General features: G+C 58.2%; 1 long non-coding RNA gene across 1 annotated transcript; it reads left to right on the top strand.

The window, feature by feature from the left end:
- The first annotated feature begins 426 nt into the window (after positions 1 to 426).
- Positions 427 to 2,459, top strand: LOC128779834 (uncharacterized). Its single transcript, XR_008425908.1, has 3 exons — positions 427 to 514; positions 1,695 to 1,842; positions 2,264 to 2,459. It is a non-coding gene; the product is annotated as an uncharacterized lncRNA (long non-coding RNA).
- The last annotated feature ends 13,555 nt before the right edge of the window (positions 2,460 to 16,014 follow it).

Below are 16,014 nucleotides of genomic sequence, written 5' to 3'. Positions count from 1 at the left end.
AGCACTGCCCTCCACCCCCTCCCAGGCCCCACACCACACCCGGGGCCGCCCTGTCGTCCAACTCGCAGCGTGGTCCAGCTGCAGGTCCTCTCACTGAATCGTGTTTCGAGAAAGGGGCCTCTTCCTGTGGGACAGATGGGAACAAAGCAGGGACGTGAAGGACAGCGCCGGGCTGCCAGGCACCCTGCCGTCAGGACACGCCACGTTTCTCAGAGTGGCTTTCCCTTCTCTCGCTTTTCCCAAGGCATAGTCTTCCTGTCACCTCATAAACGTCCTCCAGGTCATGAGCCAGCAGCTCCACCCAGGCTTGGCTCGAGGTGAGGCAGCGCCCTTGGCCAGCACAGCTCGTCCTCGCCCACGCGGGCTGAGGGGCAGGGTGAACAGAGCCAGGCCACGCCTGTCCACCTTGACGGCCAGAGAGCGGCACCAGGCTCTGCCACCCAGTCACCACAGAGACCGATTGGGCTGTCCTGGGGGAAAGTCCTGGTTCGTGGTGTTTGCCCATTTCCGTGGCGTAAGTACACTCAGGTGGCTGATGTCAAGCTGCCAGCAGGGCAGCACCGCTGACCGTGGGTTGGGAGGGTTGCCCACCTTGGGCCCTCACGAGCCAAGCACACCGGGTCTCTCTGGCCTCTGCAGGCTGCAGCTCGTGCAGGGTGGGGCATGGGCAGGTCCCACCAGCATCCGCAGGCCCAGGGCCCCAGGAGACCTGTGAGGATAAAGGCAGAGACCAGTGCCAGAGATGCAGGCACAGCCCCTGGAACTTGACCTTCCATCTATCTTCCCACGTTTGATTTTGGCTGTGTTCTGCTTACCTATTGTTTTGAAGCAAACTTCCCAAAACTTGGTGGCTAAAACAGTAACTATCACAATATCAGCTCAATAGTTGTGATTTGGCTTCGCTGGGCCGGCTTGTCCCTCCTTGGTGGGACTTCAGCAGGTGTGACTCTGAGGGGCTGGGGCCTGGATCCTCTGCAGGCTGAACAAGCCCGTGAAGACAGACGCGCATACTGCAGGTCTCCCCACGGACACTGCAGGTGAGACTGTGCCCAGCTCTGAGAACCAGGGCCTTACACCAGCGGTCTGCCTTTTCCTTGGGCAGGGACCCATGCTGGCACACAGCCCCATGATGCCAGCAGGGCCCCAGGACCCCAGGTCTTTCTGTCCACCTCCCATGGGTCATGCACCCCCCCTAACCACAGTGTGTAACTGGGTGTGTAGTTGTGTGGCCAGGCACATTGCTGCCCTGAACTACACTGTTGGAATTCTGCAAACACAGGCTTCGGGGGGGTCACTGAAAAGGCCTGGGTTTGGCAGTTGGACATTCCTGTGAGCGACTCTGGGTCTAGAGCCAGCGACCCAGAAGCAGGACGGTGTGGGCACTGCTGTGGGAGAGCCCAGGGAGGGCAGCGCCAGTGGGGGCCTCCCCACCAGGCCACCGTCCGGGCCTCCACGAGAGACTGCATGGACTACCGCACACACGCATGCACACACACGTGACATCTGAGCACAGCAGTGGTGGGGGCTCTATTTCTACAGGGTTGGCATGAAGCACAGCCTCAGAGGGGAAAGGGGGACCTATGGCCCCCAGGTCAGGGGGGGAGGTGGGCGAGTGCCTATCGCGGGGGGGTGGCATGGGGCGTGAGCTGTGGGCACGATGCCCCAGACCCCTGAGCCAGCATCTGCTTTCACAGGACCCCTGGGGACCGCTGCGCATCACCTCAGGGAAGCCCAGGAGTGGGCAGGCCTCTGAAGGGACAACAGGCTAACCTCGGCAACTTGGTCAGCAAGGAGACTTGGGGGCAGACTTCCCACGCTACCCCAGGACCAGGGACCCTGAAGGTACGGCTAAGTCACTAACCAGCCAACCTGCCATCAGGGAGATCAGCCGGCGGCCGGCGGCCTGGCCTCATCACGCAGGTTCTCGGAGGGCGCCCCCTCGGGCTAGTACAGAATGCTAGTCAGACCTGGATGGCAGGGCTGGCTTGGAGGTGGAGGGGCCCCTGGGCAAGGACCAAGGGCAGATTCCAGGAGCCGGGGCAGACCCTGCCCAACAAGCAGCAGGAAAAGAGGGCCAGGGAGGATGCAGCTGGCAGCACCTTGGTTTCAGCCTGGTGAGCCTCCAGCAGGGGCCCCAGCCGTGCTGCTGGGGACCCAGAGGCAAAGCTGACAAACGGAGGCGGGTTCTCCCAATTCCCTTGTTTGTTTTTACTGTGGTAGAGTATACATAACATGCAACTTACCATTTCTAATTACTGCACAGTTCAGTGGCAGTAAGTTTTCACAGGACTGGCAACTATCACCTCTATGCAGTTCCAGAACCTTCCACCCACCCATCACTGAGTGAAGCCCCAAATTTAGATCTTTGAGGATGCAACTGGAGAAAGTGGCTGTGGGTCTCCGCCAAAGGCCATGGAAGCCTCGGGAAGTCCCTGTGGGACATTCTCCAATGCCCAGGCCACCACAGGTGGTCTGCTTCCTCCAGCCAAACCCCCCCTCGTTCACTTTCTCCTCGCCTGTGCCCGGGGAAACCCACACCCAGCGTGGGAGATGAGCTTTCAGGAGGACATTCTGCCCAGGGCAGACCTCAGACAGCAAGGAAGTGAACGTGACCTTTCTCCTGTCCCAAAGATCCCCAAGCAGGCCCCTGCTACCTGGCGGGCAAAGAGGAAGGCGTCGGCCCTGCTCTTGACTTGGAGCATCCAGAGTGAGCAGGGCACCTGCCCTGGGCTTTTCTGACATCCTGCTGCCACCTGTGCCTGTGAACTTCTCCAGGGGAGGGGCTGGGCTCCAGGCAGCGGGAGGGAGCTGGTTAATGCTTGGCCAGTCTTTGGAGCTGGGGGCGGGGGTGAAAGGGTCTTAAAGGACCCCTAGGATTAGCATCTGGGCAAGCACTGGGGGTTCATCGCCAGAAAACTGCAGGACGGCTGCAGTCCCCAGACCTTTCCCATCACCTGTCACCTCGGGTATTTCTGATATGCTGGGACCCACGACAGGCCCCTGATGTGGGTGCCTCCATCCTGGAGAGGAGCTCCCACAGAACGCCTCTCTCTGATCACACAGGAACCCGCCCACCCATCTGAGTGCAAGTGCACAGATATTCTCATACTCGTCCCAGCCATCTGCAGACGAGTGTGGCCCACCACGCCACAGTGGCCACCTGCCTGTCCCCCCCATCCCAGAACCAGATGGGACAAGGGGTGGGGGTGTGGTGGGGGCACTTGGGGTCCTCTTTGACCACACCTAGACTCTTGTCCTAGAATCTTCTTTCTGCCCATCAAATAAGTGGAAATGCAATTAACCAAGTCAAACCTCTCCCTACCCCCTCACACCTGCCAGCCCCAGCTTTCTTATTTAAAATATTTTCCCCTTTTGCAGAAAATCCAAGTGAAGGTCAGTAATGCATGAGGGTCATGGGCTTGGCTCAGTGCTGGCTCTTGGCTTTGCGAGCTGGCACTGTGGCTCTGATCCCCTCATCTGTCTGGACGTCCCTTTAATTTGTAACATGGGGTGAGACGGCGCTTGCTGAGTGAGGTTAAAGAGGATCCCAGGAGCCAACGCCTGGCCCTTCTGTGGGGCTCAGGAAACCTCCCCTGCCATCCTCACCCCTGCCAGAGGGGACCCGCGTGTCCCGGCGAGGTGGCGCTGGGGAAAGGACATGTGTGCTCCCACAGGACGCAGTGTCCCTGCTAGGAAACGGCTGTGACAGTGACACCGCAGCAGGAACACAGATGTGTGGCCTTGGTGCGCAGGAAGCACGGCGCTACAGGAAAGTGTTTATTCTCCCTGGTCACATCTCAGCCTGTGCACTTCGTGGGGAATTTGGAAAGTACAGAAGAACACAGAGAATAATCTAAAAATCACCCATTCTGTGGCCAGCAACTGCCAGTGTGTTCGCATTCCTTCCCAGTTTTTAAAAGATGGGTGGGTTAAAACAGAAGTGACCATAATAAATGACCTTTAATGCGTGCCGATTCTATGAAACACAGTAACGGGAACCAGCCCCTGGGGACCCACCCTCAGCGGCACAGGCTGGGGACAGAACAGGTGCAGCTGGGGGTCCCTGACTAAGGAGCAGGGCAGGATGAGGATCCCGAGGGCTGGGGACAGATGTGTGGCTAGTGGCTGACATGTCCTTGGCCCTGCCTGTGACTGTGTCCCTAGTAGAGGCTGGGGATAAGCTGGGGGTTCAGTTGCCTGGTTTATAGGGCAGTTCCCAACGGAAGTCCCGGTCCTCTCCCTCCTCATGTCGGGGTCCTGCTGCCCAGGGAGCAGCTTCTGACTCCAGGATGGACCTTCAGGACCAGCAGGTGGGTCCATCAGCAAGGATGTCTCACCAGTCCCCACGGTCATGTCCCTGCCCTTACTACCCCTGCAGCAAGAGCAGAAGGACCCTTCCCCCACCCAGCCCCAGGCACATGCAGGGACAGAGACGTGCTCCCCGAGTCAGAATCCTCAGCCTCCCCGGCATGGGCACCGCGCATCTATCAGCCTGTCCCCCAGGACTGCACCTGCCCCAGGGCAGCCCCCTCCGCACACGCCCCCGGCCCCACCTGCAGTCCCAGACCCCCATATCCAGCTCTTCAGGCTCACAAACCCCTTCACCATTCCGCCATTTTTAAACAGCACACAATACAAACAGGAGTTCAGGTTTTAAAAAAGGTCGAAACTCTATCTGCATCATATTACAAACATTTATGCTCAATATGAACAGGACTGAAGTCCAACTCCACGTATCAAAGAAACCCGTCCTTCATCATGTAGGAAAATGTGTTTCTGTAAGTAATCACATCTTAAATGCAGTACAACACATTTGATTTGGTAACCGGACCTAGACTAATGTGTAGAAGGGTATCTAGCTTCACGTTTCGGCCACAAACACGAGCGCACCCTGTCCTCACGAGCTGGATTCGATTCTGAAATTAACACTTAAGAAGTTACCTGGCTGAAGACAGGGAAGCAACCCTCAACAGATGAGTGGATGAGGAAGCAGTGGTGTGTGCGTGTGACGGGTTGGTACTCGGCCAGAGAGGAGTGAAATCCCACCCTTGGCAATACGGGTGGACTAGGACTGTATTATGCTAAGTGAAATAAGTGAGACAAAGAAAGATCATTTCACTTCCATGTGAAATCTAAAAAAACAAAACAAATGAACAAACACAACAGAAACAGACCCATAAATGCAGAGAGCAAACTGAGGGTTGCCAGAAGGCTAGGGGTTGGGAGGCTGGGTGGAAAAGCTGAGGGATTAAGAAGCCCCAGTTGGTAGTCACAACACGGTCGTGGGGATGCAAAGCATCGGGAACACAGTCGATAATACTGGGTAGCTGTGTACGCTGCCAGGTGGGTGCGGGACTCACGGGGGATCACCTCATACGTTATGTAACGTCTAGTCACTATGTTGTAAACCTGAAACTAAAGTAATATTCTGTGTCAACCATAACTGGAATATAAATTTAAATGTTTTTAATAAAATTTAAAAATTAAAAAGAGAGGTGACCCAACTCGGTGATAATGTTCGAGCTCCGTCTCTAAGGGAAACGGGCGATGGCTCGGGTGGCTCGGGGGTGCAGCTCTCTGGAGGTGAGCGTGTGCGGGGGTGGAGGAGTCTTCACACAGAGAGAGGCAGGCCCGTGAGAGTCACGCCTGGCACTGGGTCGCTCACCAGGGACGGCAAGAGCGCATAGCAAGCACTTCCAGGAGAAGACGACCTGCTGGACCAGGTTCCCACGTTCCGTCGATGGGTGAGTCGAAGTTACCCCTGACACCTCCTGTCCTGAATCAGTGCTTTCCATGGAGCATCTCGGTGAAAATACGTGACTACTGTTTCAGTCAGGCTGTGCGTCAGTAGATAGGGCTGTGTGCATATGTCCCAGGACAGAAGAGCAGGGTGCTAACAGCCTGTGGCGCTGTGGGGGACCAGGGCTGGGCAGGTGAGAACCTGACCTTGCGCAGGCCCTCTCAGCCACCCTCTGAGCGCACGGGGGTCTCCCAGACTGTCCCAGGTTTACAGGAACGTCGTCTGCCCAGGTTCTTCCCCGTGTTGGTTATTTTATAGAAACCAAGCCGATGTTACCCTAGTCCAGACATGGTCCCTTCCTGGCTCAGCAGGAAGGCTGCCCAGGAGGAGGCTGGCTGGCCCACAGGGCTCGGGACTGGCAGGAGCAGGGGGTGCCATCCCTGTCTGAGACCCGAGGCCCATGCTGTATGGTGCTGGCTGCCCGGCTGCCCTCTGCCAGGACCCTGACACCTGCTTACCCACAAGACCAGAACACTCAGCTTGTCCGCTAATTTACCCTCCACCTTGTCCCAGGTGCCAGGACTCCACGTGCACCTCGGACACCCTGCTGCCGGGCTAAGCAGGGCAGCAGCAGGTACAGTCTACAGGGGGAAAGAGCCGGGGGGCCCAGGGGCAGGAGCCAGAGTGGCCTTTGTGGACGGAACACCGCAGACCTGCTGTTCACCTGAACCCATCCCCGTCAAAACGAGCAGAAGCTGCAGGCTCCCCTGGGGAAACCGAGACCTGGCCAGGTGGAGGAGCCGTGTCCCCAGGCCAGGAGGGGGAAGCTCAGGGTGCCAGGCCCAGATTCTGGGCACTTCAGCCCAGTGACAAGCCACCTTCCAACCTCAGTGACCAGCAGTTCAAGGGGTGGACCCCACGCTGGCCCGGACACATCTAGCAAATTCTGCTCTTGGAGGCCAGGAGCTGAGGACGCCCACAGGGAGGCTGCTGCAGGGCAGCCCTCCTCAGGTGTGCCTGCTCCCTGTGCAGGGTGCTCGGCTTGGCAGGGACACCTCCCTCCACCCAGCTGGGTGCCAGCCGGAAGTTTCTGTAAGAACAGCTCACTTCCTCCCAGCCAGGCCCACTGCAGGGTCAGGCTTCCAAGTGGAGAAATGAAAGTAGGGCAAGTCCCAGGCTGCTTCCCAGGAAAGCCCCTGCAAAGTACCACTGCCTCCAGACAGCCCGCAGGCTCCCTTCGGCCTGAGGAGGAAAGGGGATTTCTCTTGCCCGAGTCTGATAGACATCACCTGCCAGTCACATGCCCTAGTCCAGCCCTAATGCTGGCTGTCACCAGCTTGTCCTACATCCTCTGGGGAGGGGGTACGTTCCTTGCACCTAGAGGAGGTGAGGGGGCCAGTGCCTGCCATAGCCCACGACCGGGGGCTATTAAAACACTCCCACTTGCATCATGCTTTTCTAGGCCTTTCCTGGGGTGGAGGTGTCTGCACGTCGGAGTCTGCCGTGACTTGGGCAGAGTGGCAGCAAGGCCACACCGAACAAGGCCGGAGCCCCCTTCCCAGGAACTAGGGACTGCTGGGGAAAGGGGACTAGAAGCAGTGACATGTGGGATGAGAAGGAGGTGACAGAACAGAAGACAAGGGTGTCCTGGGCCTTGGCCAGTGTGGGGGCCCCAGAGGACCCTGGAGGAGCTGGCCCTGTCCTCATGGTATCTCCAGGGCCTCAGCTTCCCTGGGGGATGTCCCCTGGTCCCATTTCCTACTTCCAGCTGTCCCAGACCCACGGTCTCCCGTCTCTCTCATCCGGACCTTTCCCTTTGGTCTCTGATCTCTCTCTCCAAACACACAAGTCTGTGCATGGAGAGAACACCCACCACCCTCACCCAACAAGCCAGCAGTGGGTATCTGCTCTGGGCCAGGCCCGCGAGGGCCAGGGAACCACCAGGGCACAAGCCCTGCAGGCAGAGGCGCTTAGACAGGGCAGAGCAGCTGACCTCAGCGGGGTCAAGGGTCAAGGTAGGGTGAGTGTGGCCTGGCCAGGCAGGCACTTGGAGGGTGTGGCTGGGAGAGTAAAATCTGGGCGAGAGAGAGCCCTCCCAGCACCTCTGACACCTCGGGAGGGAGCTCGTCCGGCCTGCGCTCTCCCTTGCCACTGGCAGACCTGAGTGACTCCACTTTCACATGGGGTTTCCCCAGGAACTGTCCTGTGGCAAGGAGCCTGACCAGGAAAGTCCCAGATCACAGACAACAAGTTGACCTTTGTCCCCGGCCAGGCCCAACAAGGCCAGCCCCCCTACCCACCCCCTGCCCTGCAGAGGCTCCGGGAGCCCCCGGAGGCCCGACTGCCAGGCTCAGAGACCTCTGTGATCCTGCCCAGGGCCTGCAGATCTACGAGCCATCCATAAGGTCCTCCTGTGCCCGGACAGCAGGGCCACACCTCTGCCTCATGCTCGTCCCTGCCTCTGTGCTGCCTGGCCCTCAACCATGCAGCGACACTCAGGGAGGCGGCTGCAGCCCACCGTCCCGGGAGGCTGGGGGAGGGCAGACTCTGCCTCACCGGTGGACTGCCGTGTCCGCAGAGAGACGCACAGGAAGTGGGGTGCCGTCCTGTGGGTAGACCAAGCCAGTGAGAAGCTCAGAGTGACCCACTCTCCGCAGAGACAGGGATGGACTGGGTGACAGTGGGCCCGCCTCCAGGGCAGCCTGCATGATGTTAACTAAGCCTCTCTGACAGCACCCTTCCCAGGGGTGGCAGTGAGGTGCCCCCAGCGCCGCCCCCACCAGGGCACCTTGCTCCCGCCCCAGAGCTCCCTGCCCTCACTGGCCCCCTTGGTCCTCTACAAAGAAGTCAGCTGCCCTGTGCCCTCTGTGCTCTCGGTGCCTCCTCCTCCCTTTCTCCTCTCAGACCCCGAGCTCCCTTCACTCCTGTGGCCTCCACCCAGGCAGGCCTGTTTCATAACGATGAGAACAGGGCAATGGGAGGCAAGTGGGAGGCTCTGGGACATGCATTCCCATCCTGTGCCTGACCAGGACCCTAGCCAACCATGCTCCCTGGAGTCCTTGGGGCAATGCCAGACGCAGGGACACATGCCATATACATACAGGACATAACCTTCCCCACACCTTTTTACTGACGCCCTGAGTGCTGCTGCCCAGCCCCGCTCTGCCCACCAGAGCTTCCCCTTTCAAAGCCCCACGGCCTTCCTGAGCTCCTGCCCCATCGCAGCCTCATCCCTGGTGCCCGGGCCACAGACACCCGCCATTCATGCAGGAGCACACTCCGTCCCATTCTGCAGAGTCCACTCCCTGACAGACGGTTCTGTACTCTCGTGCCAGAGCCCACAGCCCGACACCGCCACGGCCCTTGCCTGTGGCACTCACCTGCCCACCCGCATTGGCCCATGCATCCAGCAAGAAGCTTCTCTTTCTGCCCATTTCACAGGTGAGGAGGTTGAGGCCCAGAGAGGTGGGCAGGTTGCTTCAGGCCACACAGCACCGAGGATGGCGCTTGTAGAAGAGCCCCGGCCGCCCCCTGCCCCACTTCAGCCCGTACTCTGTCCTTCAGGCCGGACCACCTAACCAGTGGGGACGTCTCCGAAGGGAAGCATGCAGCTTGGGAACAGAAGGCCCGAGCCCCTGTGGGTTCCTGCTGACACAAAACCAGAAGGTCGGGCTCCCCAGACACAGGCGGCTGGCGCTGGATGGGCCGCTGGAATCCCTTCAGGACACGCACTGCCGTGGAACACCAGCCCCACGTGGGCAGGAGAACATGAGAAAGCCCAGGGCGCCGTCCAAGCCTGACGCACCCCGTGGGCCAGCCCTGCAAGGACCGAGGGGGCCACTGAACACCCCCATGCTGCAGGCACCTGGACGGCAGGCGGAGACTCTGGTGGCAGCGGGGTCACTGTCAGTGTGTGACCCTGCATCGGAGCATCACGGGCACACAGGTGCTGGGAGGGAGGACAGGCTAGGCCTGGGGACACATGGGAGCCCCTCCCCTCACCTGGGGTGGGGGCCAGGTGTGGCACATTTCAAAGTATTTCCAAGACTTGAAAGAAAAGTTTCTATGTAAAAAGCATCACGCTTGGTATTTCGAGAAGATGGTTACATTTCCAATGTTCTCGAAGCCAATAACACAGCCACTCTAAGAAGAGAATGAGCACGGAAGGCAGTGTCTGGCTGCCCGCCCCCAACCCCCGGCAGCCAGAGGAGTCAGGGAAATCTTCGCCTCGAAGGGCCGAGACTCAGGCTGAGACTGCGGACGCAGCTGAGTAATAAGGTGATGTTCTTGGAAACCGAGAGTTTCAGAATAAGTGGCAGGTGACGTGGACATGTGACAAACGAGGTTCAAAGTCCTCCTAACGCTCACCTGACATTGGATGTCCATATGTAGTTTTGCACGTCTGTATCTACTTACTACATAGTCCAGTCCAATGGATCAGCCTCCACGCCGTGCGCTGGCGGCCTCCCCTCCTGCCTGGGTCCGGGTCCTGCAGCTCCACTGCCCGCTGAGAGGAGCAGGAGAAGCGGCGAAGCCCAGGCTTTGAGGGCACGGGAGGGGCTGCCCCCGCCCGGGACGACCAGAAGGAGTTAAGTTTTGGACAATTTGAACTTCAAACTTAATACTGACTGTAATTCATTGAATGAATTAAATCCACAAATCCAGAGAAATATTGTTTAAAAGTCTAAAATGAAAACCTAACAAAAAGGCAAAAGAGATTGGGGAGAAGGGGAAGAAGGGGGGGCTTTCTTTAAGGAAGCAAGTCAGCCCATAGTTGCAGAGGCACTTGAATAATGAGTTAGAGAGTCACCTGCAGCCACCCTGTGATCACCAATGATCCCAGGACTGGCAGTGGTGGCAGAAGCTACCAGGTAAAGGGGTCCTGGGGAGCAGGGTACCCAATGGGGGCCAAAGTGAGGCACCCTGTGTGACTTGGTAGTTGCCAAGGTGGGGATATGCCTGCACAGGGGACAGTCACATGCACCCTTTGCCAAGAGACCAAAGTGGCGTGACGCTGGCTCTTGGCTGCTCAAGAGCAAACTCCTGGAGCACCGCCAAGGGTCTGGCAACAGACATCTGCCCGGAGCTCAGGGTCTGCTCGTCACAGCCTCCCGGCTAAGATGTTTGGGGCAGGGCTCCCTGCAGGGCTGAGGCTGTCCTACACGTCGTAGGGCGAGGAACAGTGCCCAGCCAGTGCGACAGCCACGCACGCCCCGGATGTCAGCAAACATCTCCTAGGGGGAAAAGTTAAGGTTAAGGATGGCCATTCTCGACCCAACCTCCAGGTTCCAGGAGGCCGGGGAGGTGACAGCAGACAAGTCACAGATGACGGGAGGGGCAGTGAGACAGACCCGGAGTGCGTGGCACTGTCCACAGCGAAGGCATCAAGAAGAGTCTAGAAAGATGGAGAGGCTGGGTGTGGACCAAGCACGGCACCTGGCAGGCGTTGGGACAAGTGGGGACCGGCAGATGGGGCCTGGAGAGCAGACACTACGGTGGAATGTTCCGAGGACAGCGACGTCCTCGTGCCCTCGCTGTCCCCGCCCCGGCACATGTGCTAGCGCTCAGCTGCAGACGCCTGCCACCCGCCTTCCGCATGGCATGGTGGAAAGGGTGCGCGGTCACCACGGGGAGAGGTCGAGTGAACGTGCTGTTTTCCGGGGGGAGGGGGTACAGGGTGTGGGCGTTCACTCTCCTGTTCTTTAAACATTTTCAGTCCTTTGCAGTTTTCACAACACACCCCCATTAGGGTGGTTATTACATCAAAACAAAAACAAAACCAGAAACAAGCGCTGGTGAGAAGGGGAGAAATTAAAACCCTCACGCACTGTGGGTGGGAATGTAAAATGGCACAGCTGGCGGTGGAAAACAGTATGGTGGTTCCTCAAAAAATTAAAAATAGAGTTATTATATGAACCGGCCATTCCACTTTTGACTGCACACTCACAAGAAGTGAAAGCAGCATCCTGAGGAGACATTTGCACACCCACGTCCACAGCAGCCAAAGGCAGGACCAACCTAAGGGCCCATCCATGAATGATGGGCAAGCAAATGCAGCCCATCCACACCGCGGAGTAGTACTCGGCCTTGAAAAGGAGGGGCGCCTGACACCCGCTAGACACGGATGAACCTCAGGACACGCCGCCGAGGGAAGCCAGCCAGACACAGAAAGACAAATACCGTGCGACTGCACTTCTGTGAGGTCGCCGGGGCCGTCAGAGTCACAGAGACAGGGAAAGTAGGAAGGTGGGTGCCAGGGGCTGGGGGAAGGGGACGGGGAAGCAGTGTTTAACGGGGACAGGGTTTCAGTTTGGGAGATGGAAAGTTCTAGAGATGGACGGTAGTTATGGCTGCACAACAATATGATTGTGCTTAACGACACTGAACCGTGTACCTGAAAATGGTTTAGATGGTAAATTTTATGTTATCTGTATATTTTACCAGTTTTCCAAAAGGTAACACTGGTTCAAAAGAAGTTTTCACTTTGGGGGTGATTTTATAAAATACTGTAATACTTCATCAACATGACATCTTGCTTGTCACATGATTTTTCTAGCTCACTTCCCGGCAGATTGGTTTCTTAGGCTGTTAAATTTTATATTTCTGGCAACTTCATTTTGAATGGATATAATTGAAAGTAATATCTGTCAGTCTTGGAAAATACCAGATTGCAAATAATTTTTGACAATTTTTAATCTTTAGAAAGGTCTTTCTGACAGGCTGCAACTGTTATTGGAACTGCTAATAACTTTCTATAAACTCTGACAATATTGAAATAAATTTCTGATAAAATATTTCAAAAACATTTTCACAACAAAACTTTGGGAAAACTGCCAGTGTCTGAGCCACAGCTTCTAGTATTCAAGCAATTTTTCTTTTGGGTCCCAGGGTCCTTTCTGGAGAAAAACCCCAGTCACCTCACTCCCTGGCTATGTGGCCACAGAAGCCGCCTGGCCTGAGACTGGGAGGTGGGGAGGGGGGTCGGGTAAAGGGGAACTGACACCCTGGTGGCTACTGTCACTGAGCTACCAGGGAGGAGGGGTGGGGAGGGGGGACAAACTTCTGCTTTGCTCTCCTGAGGCTGCAAGCCGCCAGCGCAGTCATCCCAAAATCCTGACTCCACTGCCCCCCAGCCTCCCAGCACGTCCTGAATATTTCCTGAGACCATGGCCTCAGACTTCCAACTCTGAGACAGACCAACGCTGTCCTGGGACACGTAGAGCCAGCTGCCCCCGTTCCAGGGAGTTCTTTCCACCCCTCTCCAGGGGCAGCCTCCTCATCCATCATGTGGCCCATGGTGTGTGGACTTGACTTTGTTCCTTAGCTCATCCCAAACCTGGAGGGGCTTGTGGGGCCTGGCAGAGGGCCGTGTGGGACCTGGGCAACCTGGCTTGAGTCTGCAGCCAGCACTGGGGCAGCAGGCGAGGGGAGTGCAGTCAGCAGGGCAACACTCTTCCGGGTGCCAGCGCCCGCCCCGTAGCATTTGGGTTCCCATGCCCCGCTGGCGCAGGGGGTCCCAGCAGTGCCCTCTCACACCTCCCTCCCGGCCTCTCCGCCCTTAGCACTCCCTCTAGCACGACCTCCTCTGGGAAGCAGGGTCTCTCTTGGGCATCCCACCTCAGGCTAGGGAGGGTTTTGTGGAGCGGCTTGAAGAGCTCCCACCCCCTACTCACTTGCCCCAGACTTCATCCCCATTCTGGGGGGCACAAGTGCTCCCTTCTCCAGACTGGAGGTGACCAGCAACTTGTTTCTGGAGGTGGAGGTGGGACAGAGAGGAATCAGGTGTGGCTGGGCAGGCAGCTGGCTGGAGACAAGGGGATGGGGGTCAGGGGTGACCAGATGCACAGGGACCCAGGGACAGTGAAGCTGCTGGAAGGGGCAACACAGTGGTGAATTCTGAGAAGTGGTGGATCTGACACTGCATCCCCTCAGCTTCCCCAGGCTTGTGGGGCGCTCTGAGCCAGGTGGCCCCAGCATAGGACCCTGCTGCAGGACAGGCAGGGGTCCCAGAAGGGGGCAGCCCCAGGCCCTGTGATGCATGGCCATCTGGTCACCGACTTCCTAGAGAGTCACCACACGGTTGTGGGGACAGGCCCCCCTCAGTCACACCACAGTTAGTCAGGAGGAGAGGCACTCCCTTTGCATCTGCCTCTGGCCTCCCTCGGGCCACTGTGGGAAGTGGGAAGCTGAGGCCATGCCACAGGGGCCGCCGCCTTTGAGCACAGAGGAACTGGGCAAGGCTGATGTGGCCAGTCTGGACATTGTGCGTCCCCTCCGTTGGTGACATGGGGCTGGATCTCAGAAGTTCCTGAACCCCACTGAGGGTCAGGGGTCACGGTGGGAGCACTGCCTTCCAGGTCACTCCTGCTAGAGCCCCGCTCTCTGCAGCGACTGGACTGTGGGGGGCTTCTGTGCGCACATTCAGGCAGCAGTAAAGGTCTTTATTCCCCAACAGAGAAGGTCAGCCTGCTGTCTGCGTTCGACACCCAGGGAAAAATGAGGGGGCTCGTGCTAACATCACCAGTGAGGAACCGTTTGGGACTGCAGTGTGGGACCCCCTCACCCCCGGGGCCTGGACGAGAGGGGACATGAGCACCGCAGCAGAGCTGCTGAGAGCTCCGGGCCTGGCTGCCCGCCCTCAGGCCTCTCCAGGCCCCGGGCCCCCAGGCGGGAAACTGCACTGTCTCGGGGAGCTGCACGTCTGACCTGCCGTCTGTGGCACCTGCCTCCTCTATCTGACCTGAGGCATGGCTGGTCTTTCTTGATGATGGCTGTGCTTTTTTCTCAGACTCAGGTTCCTTTGCCTGGTTCTAGAATGTTCTGGAAGCGCCCCTCCATTCTCGTGAGTCCACACTGCTTCTCTAGGGACACTGCACCCTGAAGCCAGCCTGTGAGGTGCAGGTGGGCACCCTCACCCTCCGCATCAGGGCTCTGGGGTGGGGCCCAGCCTGCTGTCAACACATGCCCTCTCCGGCCTGTTTCTTCAAGAACACTTGTCCCTGGGTCCAGGGCCAACCCCGGTACCCCAGCAGGGCCTTATCTTCAGGCCCTTGACTTGGTCCGCTCTACAAAGACCCCACTTCCAGAGTGGACCATCCAATAGTTTCAGAGGATGTACCTTTTGGGGCCAGAACTCATCCTGCTCCAGGCTCTGGGGTGGACACATTCCTCCCACAGAGAAGCAGCCGTGTCTGGGAGGTTCTCGTCGAGCCCATGACCTTAAAGACACATGTTTTGCTCCGTTTAACCTGGCAGTCCCAAGCACACCTGCTGACACCTGCCCAGGAAGGGCACCTGTCTGGGATGTGGGCCAGCCCTGTGCTCCAAAGGAGGTGGAGCCTCCGAGTGGGTTTTTCTGGGCTGACACAGCACCTGCCCCCCAGGCCCTCCGGCCGCAGGACAGCAGGGACAACTCCCTCAGAGCCCTGACCTGCTGGCTCTCCCTCCATCCTCATTCCTGGGGCACCAAGAAGCGCCCGGGTGTGAGAAGGGGGACAGGACTGGTGGCAGCACCTCAGAACCACCACCGATGGCTGGGCTTGGGACAGGCACTTAGAAAAGAACTGGGGGCCACCTCAGACAGCAGGGCTGGAGCCAAGACTACCATGACCAGTCTGGAGGGAGCCAGCTAGAAAACTTACTCTAACACTTGTTAAAGTGGTGAGTCGAAGAAGACTTTATTCACGACAACGCAGCCAGAGAGAGGCCAGCTCAGCTCCCAGGACAGCAGGCTGGGGTGGGGGTGCGGCCAGGCCTGGGGGAGAGGCAGTGGAAGGTGATTGAGAGGGGACCACACACGTGGGGCTCTGGCTCCCGAACCTACAGGAGTCTTACTGAAGGCAGACAGGGTGACCAGACACCCCCAGGGTCACAGGGGACATGCAGTTTGATTGGCCATCGAGGGTGATGACATACAGAGGTACGTTCTCTCCAAACTGACTCAGCAGGACTTGGCTGCAACTGGACCCACAGGGCCAGCCCCAGGAGCCCCAGGGCGAGGCCCCGTGGCAGAGGTCGAGGAGGAGGCCGGCTAAGGTGAGTACAAGGGGGAACCTTTGCGCAGCCCGTCACCCAGTCATGATGTAAAGAGGAAGGAACACGTGGATTCTGCCCGCTTCAAAGGATGGATACAGTGAGCAGACGCGAGGCTGGAATACAGAGGCGATGTGGGGCGTGCCAAGGGCAGGGCGCATCCCCAGGACTGCGAGTGCCGGGTACAGTGGGGTGGGTGGAGCCGAGCTGCCCTTCCACGGTCAGGAACCACAATTCACAGA

The sequence above is a fragment of the Desmodus rotundus genome, chromosome 2, assembly GCF_022682495.2.
Source record: "Desmodus rotundus isolate HL8 chromosome 2, HLdesRot8A.1, whole genome shotgun sequence".
NCBI lineage: Eukaryota > Metazoa > Chordata > Mammalia > Chiroptera > Phyllostomidae > Desmodus > Desmodus rotundus.
The sequence above is the reverse complement of the archived record's forward strand: the minus strand, read 5'-3'. Positions and strand labels throughout refer to the sequence as shown.